This window comes from Manis pentadactyla, chromosome 1 (assembly GCF_030020395.1).
Source record: "Manis pentadactyla isolate mManPen7 chromosome 1, mManPen7.hap1, whole genome shotgun sequence".
In the NCBI taxonomy this organism is placed as follows: domain Eukaryota; kingdom Metazoa; phylum Chordata; class Mammalia; order Pholidota; family Manidae; genus Manis; species Manis pentadactyla.
In genome coordinates this window covers 184,936,046-184,949,826 of record NC_080019.1, presented here as the reverse complement: position 1 = coordinate 184,949,826, position 13,781 = coordinate 184,936,046, and the positions used below count along the sequence as shown (strand labels likewise).

Here is a 13,781-nt window from a genome sequence, read left to right as displayed (position 1 = left end):
TGTGTGATGGGATTGTGGATAATTTTTTTTTCTCCTTTTTTCCTTATCTGGACTCCAGAATTTTTATATAATCAACATACATAATTCATGTCCCTGCTCCCTTCCCACCCCTACATCCTGACAAAAGCTGATAATACACAGTCTCACTGATATGTCTTATAACATCTCACAGTGCTATACAAATACTATTTGGAATTCATTTTTGTCTAGGTTGAAGTGAAGGATCTGACATTATCCCTCTCCTCCTCACCCAAGGCCAACCAACTGATTCATCTCTACTGACTGATCCTCTGCAAATGTTTAATGCGCATGACTTTCTCCCATTCTGTATATTTTAAACATACTAGAAAGCTCCATGCTTCTGTTACCTATTGCCGCAAAACAACATACCCAAAATGTAGTGATTTGAAACATTACCGTTTTATTATTTGCTTAAGACGTTGCAATTTGGATAGTCTAGGGGGAGCGCTTGTCTCTGCTCCATTTGGTGTCAACTTGGCAGCTTGACCAGCTAGGGATGGCTGCTGAAACGGTTCAACTTGGGCTATATGTCTGGAGCCTTGCCTCTCACTACTGCCAGGGAGGGGGTGGTGGTCCTCAATTCTCCTCCACGTGGCTTCACACAGCTTGGACTTCTTCCTGGGTAGTTGAAGGGTAGTTGGGCTTCTGACATGGCAGCTGGCTTCCCCCGTGTACAGGATCAGAAGCTGGTGAGCCTTTCTAAGAACTAGCACTTAACTAATACAGCATCCCTTCTTCCACATTATTCGTTAAAGCAGCCCAGTCCATTCCAGGTTCAAGTGGAGGGAAGCCTAGGAGGGGCCAGCACTCCCTGGGGGCCATCAAAGGCATAGGCCCCCACAGTCAGCATTCACAGGCTACGTTAGCAAGTTCTCCGGAAATGTAACTGATCAATTAGTAATACAATTTATATTTCCCTATATAGGAATTCTTAAACTCAGCAATACCTCTGAAATGATGGTTCTTTATATATTACTACTAATTTGTACCTCTCATTTGACATAGTATGTATTTAACTGGTTTAAACACCTTAAAATGACTACTTTTATATATGCCATTCAACAAGATAAGTATCATTAAGTTATCAACAGTTACTCATTCCCTTAAAAGCAGCTAATGGCATCAATAAATTCAAGCTCAAGTATTGTTCACATCCCAGACTTTGGTGAGACTGAAGTCAGGCTAAGTATTTTGGATACAAGTTCTAAAAACTTTTCCAAGCAGGTCAGTGTTTATCACAGACCAGCAGGAAGGATTAAAGGAGGACCACACACATTCAGCTGGCGTCACTCCAGCCATGGCAGGTGGGCAAGGTTTTGCCTGGTGGGTGAAGGTGAGTGTGGAAACCTGGAGAGTCGGCAGCTAAATCTCTTGTCTTCCCTACCCACTCCTGCCTGCACCCTCTCCCAAAGGACCCAAATATTGCCTCTCAGTATTCTCTGCTCTCTTCTTTTCAACCTCTCTTTGTCTGCCCATTCACTGCCAACATTTAAAACTCAGTCCCCTCAGATGAATACCAGCACCACACGCTGCCTGTCCCTCAGCTCCTCGTGGCCTGCCCAACCACGGCCGCAGCGATCCTCTGTTCCTCTGTTCTCACACCCAGGCCCCCAGCAGGTGAGCCTGCACTCCCTCCCCACCCTGCCCAGCCTCCCAGTCGCTTTCCGGCACTCGCCCAGTTTCCCCTTGCTGCTGAGAGGCCCAGACAAAGCTCACCTGTGACCACCGCTGCCGAACAGACTCCCTTCACCCAGGCAGTAGGTGAACTTCTCTAAAGGCACAGAACACTTTGACCCTTCGCTCAGTTCCTCTTGGGACCCACTCGCCCTGGCTCGGTCCTCGGAGCATCTTGGCTGTCCTCCGTCTCCCTGACAAGCCGCCCTGGCAGGCTCCTTTTCCTCGGCCCACACCTTGAATGTTGATGTGACCCAAAAGGCCATGCTTGATCCTCTTCAGCTCTCAAGTTTGCTCTAGGCCAGGTGTTTAATCTTGAGTCCAGGGTTTCATGATGTCCATGATTCTGGAGCAGAGACCAGACAAAGATTTTTGGGTGTGCTATTTTTCTGGAAAGAGGGAAAAAGCTTTCAGCTGATTCCCTAAGAGTGCTGCAGCCATACAAGGGAAATGTTCCTGTCCTGGGTCATTTTACCCGCCATCCCAGCTTGATCAACCCTCCACAGGCTGAAGATCCGCAGCCCCTGCATTGCTCTTAAGCACCTGTCCTGAGGATCTGACCTACATGTCTTACAGTTTCTTTAAACTCAGTATGTCCAAAATCTAACTCATCATATTCCCCTGAAATCTGGATCCTATTTCTCTCTTACCAAAGCTCCCAAGCTGGAAAATATCTTTTCCTCACTTCATATTCAATCGGCGGCCAAGCCCCCCTAACTTGCTACCATCTCCACCTTAGCGCCTTGGTTCGAGGCAGGAGTTGGCAAACTTCTTCCATAAAGGGCCAGACGGCAAACATTTTAGGCTTCATGGGCCATGTGGTCTCTGTCACAACTACTCAACTCTATCATCACAGCTCAAAAGCAATACTAGAAAATAAGTAAACAAATAAACGTGGCTATGTTCCAATAGAACCATTCATAGACACTGAAATTTGAATATAATGTAATTTTCACATGTCATGATCTATTATTCTTCATTTTTTCCCCAACTATTTAAAAATTTAAAACCCATTCTTAGCTTTCCGGTCATACAAAACAGATGGCAGGCCACATTTGGACCACAGCCATGATTTGTGTGTTCACAGCTTGGAACATCACATCTCTTGTCCAGAACACCCTTCCTCCAGTATTTCCCCACTCAGACCTGCCTGCTGGGGCTCCTACGGTGGCTTCCTGAGAAAGGCTGTGGGCACCTCTCTCCAGCTTAGCACTTTCCACTGGCCCCCATTTCCCTGACAGTAGGGTTTCCAACCTCAGCACTATTGATATTGGAGGAAGGACAATACTTTGTTCAGTTGGGGGAGGGGGTCCTGTGCATTTAGGGTGTCCAGCAGCATCCCTGGCCTCTACCTATCACATGCCAGTTGCATCCCTACCTCCCAGCAGGTCAGGGTAGAATGGCCTGTATCATGGAGACAGGCCTCTGCCCACACCCAGACCAAGTGACCCAAGGAATAAAGACGGCAGCTTCTAAGCAGTGGCTGGGTAAGCCAAGGTAAGGGGAAGGCCTTTAGTGCAGATGTGCCCAGATCCCACCAACCTGGGTTCTCACATGTCACAGAGAGTTTTCTGGCTGCTGCGAGCTGAGAAAAATTGCTCTAATTAGCCCAGTCTAAGGAAAAATATTATGACACATGACTTTGGCGGCAGAGCTTTTGAGTTCCTGCAGCCCCCGCCAGCCACACTGCTGCGGCTGCTGCGTACTATGTGAGGCGAGTGGCTCAGAAAGGGTTTTTAGAAAGCATTCGCAGAGCTGAAACATCAAACATCTGGTTTTTATTTTAGAAACCCAAACCTCAGTAAGTCATGGAGGTCACCAAGAGGATCACAAAACAAAGGCAAGATGTTGAAAAGTGGCCTGGACCTTATGAAGGCTGGGACAGTGCTGCTTGTGCTTTTAAGAGTGGCAATCTCTCTCCAGCCAATAGCCCAAGCCCCTGGTTTTGATGTGACTGACGGTGCAGGAGTGTTCAGCCATCTGGACCTCATTCAGGAAGCTTCCTCCGCCTGAGACAGGACCCTTGGCTTCCTCCGCATGTCCCTCCCATGTGCGCAAACCACCATCAGTCTGTGCCAGCGCAGGAAGCAGGGGAGGTAGGGCGGCCCTCTCCTTTCCTTCAGACCCCAACTTGAGCACAAACAGGAGGAGGAACTGGGGAAGCATATACCTCAACACGTGGCAGCTGGAAGGCAGGCTTTGACCCTCTCTCCCACCGCTCATCTTACAGAGGAGGACTCTGAGGCCAGGGACTGGAAGCAGCTGCCCAGGGAGGGTCACTTGCCGGAATGTGGCTGAGTGGGCACTGCAGTTCTGGCTTCTCCTAGTGTCCAGCAACAAAGGATGGGTCTCATAAATGGTGGTACTTCCCCATCATGGAGAACTATGCAGCCTTCGAGAGAAAGAGGGCCCTCCTGAAGGGCTGATAAGGAACAGTCTTCAAGACTCATCATTGCAAAGTGAAAAAATGCAATGTGCAGAATTTCACTTGGGTGAAGAGGGGTTAAATATATATATATTTGCTTGGATAATCTGGTGGGTTGAATTGTATCCCCCAGAAACATAGGTCCAAGTCTTAACCCCCGGCACCTGTGAATATGATCTCATTTGGAACTAGGGGTTTTGCAGATGTGAGCAAGTTTAGGATCTTGAGATGAGATCATCCTGGATTTAGGCTGGGCCCTAAATGATGAGTGTCTTTACAGGAGTTAAAGAAAAAGAGATTTGAGACACACAGAGGGAAGGTCACTGCAGATGTAGGCAGAAATTAGAATTATGCTGCCACAAAGCAATACCTGGAGCAACCAGAAGCTAGTAGAGGCCAAGGAAGGATTCTTCTCCAGAACTTTCAGAGAGGGTGGCCCTGCTGACCCTTGTTTTTGGACTTCTGTCTTCCAGAACTATGACAGAATAAATGTGTGCTGTTTTAAGCCACCTGTTTTAGGTTTGTGGTGAGTTGTTACGGCAGCCCTAGGAAACTAACACAGATGCCAACTGATAAGAATATTTTTAGAAGTGGATTTAGATTTTTATTGAATACAAGATCAATTTGAAAAAAAATCAATAACTAATAGTACTTATACCCAAAGTAATGAATAATTACAAAATATAAAAAATTTAAACTGCACCATTTATAATAGGATCAAATATATTAAGTATGGAGGAATAAATATAACAAAAGCTATGCAAGACCTCTACACAGAAAAATATAAAATATTATTAAGAAAAATTGAAGAAGGTCTAAACAATTAAGGTATGTGTTATGTTTATGGATTGAAAGGTTCAGTAATGTAAAGATATCAGTTCTTCCCCGAGGGGCTAATGCACTCACAATGTAGACCAAATGTAACCATAGTAAAAATCTACGTATTTGTGAAATTTGGTAAGTAGATTCTAAAATGTGTATGGAAATTCAGAAGTTTCAGAATAGCCAAGATAACTGTGGAGAGCACCTGCAAAGATGGGAAAGATGGAGTAGTTACCTTACCTAGAAATCAAGGCTTATTATAAAGCTATGGCCGTGACGGTAGTGTGCTACTGGCAAAAAGGGACTAAATGGAGCAATGAAAAGAATAAAGCATCCAGAGACAGAGCCACATATACATGGACACCTTTGTTTTTGATATAGAACAAAAGATTTACACATGTAGAACAGGAGAGAGAGATTTTTGATAGATGGTTCTGAGTCCATTGGTTATCCATAAGGAAAAATATTTCTCTTGACAGCCACCTCACATCTTACATAGAAATCAATTCCAGATCAGTTGTAAATCTGAATGTGAACAGCAAAGCAATAACAATTCTAGAAGTACAGTAGGGGAATGTATTAATGGCAAGAGCAAGCAAAGATTATAAAGATACATAAAACTCTAACCACAGTGGAAAAATGTTGATCTACTGGACTTCACCAAAATTGAGAACTTGTATTCATCAAAAGACAGTACTAAAGAGTGGAGAATAAAATCATTAAATGGAATAAGCTGCTTTCTACATAAGTAACGAAAGACTTGTATCCATACTATATAAAGAGCTTCTCTAATTAAACAATAGCAAAAAGACAACATAAAGGAAAATAATGGCTAAGAAGCTTAACAGGCACCTCACAGAAGAGGCTATCCTAATAAGCAATACAAATAAATACAATAAACTAAAAATTAAGTTTGTGATAATTTGATATGGCAATCCTAGGAAATTAACAAGATGCCCAGAACATTTTTGGAAATGGATTTAGATCTTAAATTCCCCATCGTGGATCTTCCATGGATCAGTCTCCTGAGGCTACAGCTACAAGATGTTTAATCAGATCAAAAATATAAAATAAGTGAAAATAAATAAAAGATGCCTGATCACATTAGCCATAAGAAAAATGCCAAACTAAGACCTAAGGAAAACCAAGCATACACATCAGAAAAGCTAAAATGAAAAAGATTGACAATACTATCTGGTGGCCAAAAAATGGAGCAGCTGAAACTATTAACATGCAGCTAATAGAAGATAAATACTGCTTTGGAAAACTTTGGCTTTATCTATTAAAGTTGTGCCTAAACGTATGTTTACCCAAAGACCCAAAGAAGAGTGCTCATAGCTGCATTATTACTAATAGTGCAGAGACAACCCAAATGTCCATTAAGGAAAGAATGAATAAAGAAGGTATGATATACTCATGCAATGGAATACTAGGTAGCAATGAGATGAATGCACCACAGTTGCAAACAAAAGCATAAAATGGAGGGAAAAAAGCCAGGTTCAAACAAGACCAATATAAGATGTTTCAGCACTAAGCCTGTGTGGTTAGAATTTGAGGTGGAAGGAAGGGCATAGCCACTGGGAGGGAGCCGAAAGGTCCCGGGAAGGTTCTATTTTATTACATCAGTGCTTCCTTTGTACTCAGTGAATTGTACATTTACGATGTTTACATGTGTAAGACACACTGTCATGTATATTAGGTATCAGTTAAAATTTTCTTTTAAAAAACTCCAGGGAAGACCAGAAATTCCACCAAAAAAAAAATCATAAAGACCTGAAGAAATGTTCATTTCTGGGCAGATACCATGAAAGAGCAGTGCGATTTTGAAAAAGAAATTCTGATGACACCTCTCTCCCCTTTGCCTCTGGCTGCACGCCTTTAGGAAGGAATGGCACCTCCCCCGGGGGGGTGCTGGGGGCCACGGGGAGGGGGAAGGGATGGGAGAGGAGATCATCAAGGAGTGGTGGTATTGGGAAAAAACGCTGCTCAAGACCTCTTCAAATTCCACATGCGTTTGGATATTGGGCAGCATTTTTAAAAACACAAATGTTCCTGAGGGTTGTCAGACCCTTGCAGTATATGCTCTGCATCCCAGGCCCAGGATCCTGACGAGGACTCAGGAAAGGGCCTTTGAGAGGAAGGAAGAGCAGAAAGTGCTGTTATCGAATCAGCCCGGTAGGGAAAGGTCAGGCTTCAGTGGGCATCATTAGTGGCCAGCCAAGGGCAGCAGGGAAGGCCCAGGCACATGGCAACAGGGAAAGGGGTATTCCAGAGCCTAGAAAATGGACCCCCCGGCTTCCCAGCAAGGCCAGGTGTCTGGGCCACCTCTGAGCTTTTCAGCTTCCCTTTTCCAGATCTGCCCCCACCCACCCCCCTGCTGTCCCCAAGGGCATCAGAGAATTAGCTCCATTCCCGTCTGTGCTGGTGGTGCCCCCTCTAGGTAGCCAGCATGGTGCCCAGCCCAGCTCTGTCCCCATGAGCAGCTAACCTGCAAGCTCAGCCCTGCCCCTCTCCTGGAGACCGAGGGAGGGCTTTGGCAGGAGCCTGGTGCCATGGCTCAGAATCAGTGGCCTGGGACCATGCCAGCTTCCCTGTGGTCACCATTCCCTCTTGTACACCTGCCCTGGCTTCCTGAACGCCCAGCCCACCCACTACCCCCCACTCTTTCACACCAGCCCTACCAGGCTGGCTGCACCTCCTGCATCCCCATCAGCTCCTGGGGCCCCACACACCTGTCTCACCGCAGGTGGCTCAGCTCAGCACCTGGGGCCCCATCTGGTCAAGAGGGAAACGGCCACCATGGCTGCTGCTGGCAAACACGGGCACAGGACCTGCTGTGCACCAGGCTCTGGGCTCGGCCTTCACTGGTATTGTCCTCACGCACTCCACACCAACTGCAGGTGGAGGTCCTAGGCATTGGCACTTCTGTATGTGCTTGAGAAACTAAGCACAGAGAGCTGAAGAGGCTTGCAAGGGCACACAGCTGGCGTGAGGAGGTCCCGGGGGTCAGCCTCTGCCCCACCATGCTATCCCCGGTCAGCGGGGAGGAGGCAGGTCCAGACACTAAACCCCCCAGTGGGAGTGATCACACCAGCAAGGAAGGAAGAGGCTTCCAGGTGAAGCCGGCGTGGTGCTCCCTGCAGAGGTAGGAGCCGGCCCAGCTACAGCTCCAAACTAGCCTCGGGATCTTGTCTCCACCGCCAAGGTCTCCTCCCCATTCCCCCATCCCTCCTGCTGCTTCCTTTTCATTTCCAACCTTGCCCCTCACTAGGGCACAGGCTCTGGGGGTCCGCGGGCCTCAATGGGTTGTTTTCCCATCACCAAATTCCATGCCCCCAGAGCACTGTGAAGACCTGGTAGATGCTCCAGAGAGATTGACTCAGATGGTGTGAATGAAGACAGTGAGCATGCACACTTCCCACTCCACACACTCTAGGATGCTGGTCATTCTCCAGGTTCATTCTGGACCTTTCTGTCTGCCCTGTGCCTGAGGCTGACTCCACTGTCCACAACCCCAGGCCCCAGGTTGCTCAGCATTTGCTCCAGCACTAAATGGGGGGATGGGGGGTTGGGGCAGTTTCCCCTGGCCCCTCCCTGATTTGCTTCCTTGCTGACACCCCCTCCTGCCTCCAGGCCCAGGGTGGGCACAGCTGCCCCCAGCATCTGGCAGGCTCCCCTCCCTCCTCCTCCCTTCCCCCTGCCCACAGCTCTGCGGACTCAGCCTTCCTCGGCACCCCTGGGAATCAAGTGCTCCCTGTGGGCATCTTCTCTGATCCACCAGGCAACCCTTCTTGTGTGTGTATATGACTTCGGTACTTTCTCTGTACATACAAATCGTGTGTGCATGACCTTTCCTTAAAATTAAAAAAAAAAATGCATCTAAAAAATATCTTTTTGTATTATCCAGTTACTGGCATGTGGACTAAAAGTGCCTTGGGCCTGCTCTTGGGATGGGGTGTGTATGTTTACCATCAAGGGAAAATGTTTAACTGTGTAAAATTTTAAAACATCTAAGAAACAATGTCATAAAACAAAAAGTTTCAAAAAATTACAAATAAGAAAATTTGATTGCAAAACATAACCCTTCCCCCCAAATTAATCTATGAATTTAGAGCTAATCTAACTCAAATACTATGAAGTTTGAATGGCATGTTGTTGTTTAGGCCTTTTTTTCCCAATTGCTTCTTAAAGATCAAGCAAAATTTATTCTGGTAAACATTAGATTACTTACTCTCCAGATTTCTAACACATGCTCACGTATTTCAGAATGGCATGCAATATGCTCCTGACATTTCCAATGTCTGTTTCCATTGCCACATGTCAAAGATAGCTAAACAACAGTGGAGCTTTTGTGGAAATCAAAATACAATACTTCTAAGTTTAGAGATCCCAATGATGTGAAAGGACGTATCCCAAATAATTATATTAAATGAAACTTTATTTGAAAAATACTCTTAAAATTATAATGCTATGCTTACTTGGATAAGGGAATTGTAGTATCAGTTAAATAACAGTAGCTAAACCTAAAAGACATAAATCAAAATTAGTTTAAAGACAGAAACACCTGCAGAGCTGTGCCATGGCTGTGGGTGGTCAGGACCTGGCTGCCGTGAGCTGAGTCACACCTGCAGGTCACCCCGCCCCCTGGGCCCTCACAGTGACACCCTCCTCCTTCCTGGCGGGGGTCCTGAGGATTCAGGGGATCCTGGGACAGGTTGTGGCCTCTGCGGGCTGCAGGTGGAGAAACAGGAGCAGAAGGGCCACTTGGGAAAGGCTGCAGGATGGCCTGGGCATCGGTCAGTATTTGTCTGATGTGGTCACCTTCTCTTCTTAGCTCCATGCAGTTTCTCTCTGTCAGCACGGCTGCCTTCCAGCTTTCCTGAGCCCTTTTCTCATGCAAGAGGAACTCCCTTTGGTAGAAAGACCTGCTTCTCTCCAGTTCTTTGCTCATGTCTTTGACTGTCTTGTTGTGAAGCTGGAGAATCTGAAACTCGGAGTTCTGGTTTCTGCACAAGGTCAGTTTCTTCTCGATTTCTCCACCTCTTTTCTTCCTCAGCGATTTGGCTCTCAAGTTGCATGGTACGTTCTTGGTGTAGTTCAAGCAGACGCTGGAGCTTCAGCTGAAGTAGGTGACTTTCCAGCTGTAGAATTTCACACCTCAGAGATGATTTCTCTGCCTGGAGGGCAGCTGTTTGTTTTCTCAGCTCTTCATTCACTTGCTTTTGTTCCCTCCATGATCTGGCTCTCTCAGGACTTTGAGGGGACACAGGGGAGTCAGCATCGTGCATGTCAGCCTTCAGTGCCACCTCTGTTCCGAGGATGGGGTGTTTGCAGTTTCCCGCTTCCCGCTTCCCGCTTTTGCTTGATGTCCAGGCTCCTGCCATCCAGGAGATGTCTCAGGGGCGCAGGTGCAGGGACTGCATGGAGCAGGGTCCCAGCCACTGACGGTAGTCAGCTGACTCCCTTTCAGGTCCTGCTCTGCACGTGCATTCAACTGCAACCGTCCTTCCTTCTCCTCGTCCTTCAGCTTCTGCCTGCATCTTGCGAAGTCCTGGGCGAGCACTTCTGCCCTCTCTGGAAAAGCAGTGTTTCCATTCCAGTCTTCCAGCGTTTTCTCTCCAAGTTGCTCTCCATCCTTCTGTGAGGCCCTGAGGGTGGGTTTCTCATCAGTGGCCTTGGGAAGTGTGGGAGACTGGCTGCCCCATTCCTTTGCCAGAAGCCCCAGAGTGATCTGAAGGGACAGCCTCAGGTGTGTGGTCACCTCTGCCAAGCTCAGGCTTTGTAGGGTGGGAGGACTGGCCTCCCCCGTAGGTGGCCTGCCGGTGTCATCGGCTGGAGTTGTTCGTTCTGTAGTGTCACCATGGTTTCCAGGTACTTCATGGCAGGCGGGACAGCTTCTGCCCTGAGCCTCAGTGCTTCGTGAATTCCATCCTCTGCTTACCATGAAAAGCAGCCCCACACAACATAACAGGGTCCCCCAGGGGACTCCAAGGAGTCCTGTTAGGCATCCCCAGCTCTCAGCGATCACCAGCAGGGCCCCCCACAGGCGCTCCAGCATCAGTGGGCACATGGGTCCCGTGGCAGGCAGCAGGCCCTCCACGGCTGCGGGGGCTCCACAGCTCTGCCTCCAAGTGCCAGTGTCTGGTCACAGGGGACTGCTCAGAACCCTGCAGAGTTCCGTCGCTAAGGGCAACAGAGGCCATACCAATGGGGCAGGTCAGTTAGAGGAGGAGGGGAGGCCTGCCAGGTTCTAGAGCACTGATCTCCCTACCTGCTCTGATGGAGGAAGTGATGTCACCACAGGGCAGGAGGGAAAGGCCCATCCGAGCCAGGAGCTCTGACAGTCTAGGCCCACCTGGCCCTGCAGCAGACCTAGGGGACAACACAGAGCCAGGCCAGGTCCCTTTCTGTGTATGAAGGCAAGTCAGGGCAGAGGTGCTGGGCCATGTTCCAGCTGAGGCCCTGCCTCTTGATTTTACATTTTCTTCTGCTTCAGGGATTTCCACTGCTGTCCACCAGGGTCCCGGCATCTCCGTCATCCGAGGCTCCCTCCCTCCTGGTGCTGGTCACTGTGGGTGTCACATGAACATGTTCTCTGCCAGTATTTATGGAATCCTGGAAACACAAGTCCGGGCGCACCACAGCCATGCTGTCTGCTGCTCAGCCCAGTGGTGTTCTGGGTTTCAGTGGCACATGTCCCCAGACTAAGATGTGTGTGCCCACACGCTTCTCAGGGGCCCCTCAGGAAGGGGTGGTGGTCACAGAGAGCCAGGCCTGACTGTGCAGCCTGCCTGTGGACGAGGGCTCGGGCCAGCCATGGGGATGGTGATCCTGAGTCTCTGACTGGGGTCGCTGCTGGAACCTCCACCTGGACGGAGTGGGGGTGGGTCAGGAAGCAAGTTCACGTTCACACCCATCACTCAGGGGGCAGTGTGTGAAGTTCAACCCAAGTGTCTGAAGTGCGGGGATCAGAGAGGACCTGAACACGAGGTCTACAGCCTTGTTCTGCCTGGTTCCCCATGTGTGGGTGCCCAACAGTGACACCAACATCACGGGCACCACGGAAGTCACCAGAGATCACCTGGCCTTAACTGTGACCCCCCGCCCACTGGGGGCTTCCACTCAGGTGCAGTGCCAACCCACGCCCCTCCCAGGAGGAGTCCATGGGGCTCACTTCCTCTGCCTCCCTGCACAGGACATGGATGCCTTTGCTGTCTGAGGTTGGAGTTGATATCTGCCAGTCATCCTGTGAGGGGTGGACTTGCTCCTGGATGAGGCTAGAAGGGCCTTTATTTCAGGTCTGGAAGGTTGTCCTGATCCAGTGTTTTCAGCAATACCAGAATAACCTCTCAGGGTCCCCCACAGGGAAGTGCCCCCGTCCTCCTGTGAGTCTTGAAGAAGGAGGTCCACAACAAGGCAGTGAGAGGAGGTGGGCAGGTGGCCCTTCCTTCACCTATGGGGCTTCTCCCATGAACACAGAGGGGCGTGTATGCACACTCACTCACTAGAATACGGGTTCACACACATCCACTCACATATAGACACACACATACATGTGCACACACACTCACTCCTGCACATGTTCACTCACACGCAGACATGCTCACACTCTCAGGCGAACACTTTCACTCACATTCATGCACACTCTCACACACACACATCGCTCACCTAGTCTCTAACACACACCCCTTCATCCCTGCACGACTCATCTTGGACAAAGCTGTGCAGCCCTCCCATCCCTCTGCCCAGGCAGGACACAGGGGACGCTGACAAATGCACAGTGATGGACGCAGGTGGAATTCCCCAGAGGAAGGCCAATGCAGTTTTCCTGAAGCCTCTGTGTCGAGGTCTGGGTGTGTATGCTGGTGGGCCACTGAGCACCACTGTTGGTCTGGGGTGGGCTTCACTGCCTGCTCTTCCCCACTGGGCATGGGGGAACCGCCCCTCTGGGTGGTCTGCTATCAGCCTGGAGTATGTGGGGTGAGAAGGAGTGCTTTTCAGGGCTGGCCAGAGCAGAGCTGGGCCCTTGCTTGTCTCTCAGCCACTCTCACCAAGCTGATTCGATTGCTTCCCCCAAAGCCCTGCCCCTGGGACCCCAGGCTCCCCACTTTTCCTGCTGCGGTGCTCTGCCCAGCATCTCGGCTGCAGCTCGCTATTACCTGGGACATCTCAGAGGACAGACCCGCGCCTTCCTGCTCATCCACTCCTTTCAGTAGGTGACTGACCCTCACCAGTGGCGGCCTCCTCTGAGCGGGCTGAGAACACAGCCGTGAATGCGGGGGAGAAGGGCCCTGCCCTCAGGGGGGGCATATTCCCATTGAGGCTGGGGGTGCTGCTGCAGCCCTGCAACACACTGATGCCCCCACCTCCCCAAACAAAGAAGCCCCCCAAGCACCAGTAGTGCCAATGCCAAGGAATTCTGCTTGGGGGACAACCACATAGGAATGCTTTCTCTGGATTCTGTTCAGTAAGGCTGGGTAAATATCTGAAAGCAAAACTCTTTTTAAAGATGGGATCTTGAGGCACTAGAGCTGCATCATCTTAACTGATTAATCTACAAACACACATGAACAGCTGTCTGTCCGCAGCGGAATCCCTTTCATACTTAACAATTAGTCTGATTAGTTCCTTAACAGACTGTCTGGACCCCACAGCCACAGCACCAAGGTCACCCTTTAGAAAAAGGCCAGAGTGGCTGGGGGCTGCTCACCTCTGCGCCACATTCTGTAGCATACAGGTGCAGTGAGAAGAGGCGGCCACGCGTACGGTGCATGTGGTGGGAATGAACCAGAAGCTTCCAGCATTGCAGAAACTGCCATAAGGCCTTCCTCTTGTGCAG

General features: G+C 49.2%; 1 long non-coding RNA gene across 1 annotated transcript; it reads right to left on the bottom strand.

Annotated features, from left to right (window-relative positions):
- Positions 1-310: 310 nt before the first annotated feature.
- On the bottom strand, positions 311-13,781 carry LOC130682962 (uncharacterized). The gene is made up of 3 exons (XR_008996473.1): positions 13,653-13,781; positions 1,738-2,041; positions 311-639 (listed from the first exon to the last, which is right to left on the bottom strand). It is a non-coding gene; the product is annotated as an uncharacterized LOC130682962 (long non-coding RNA).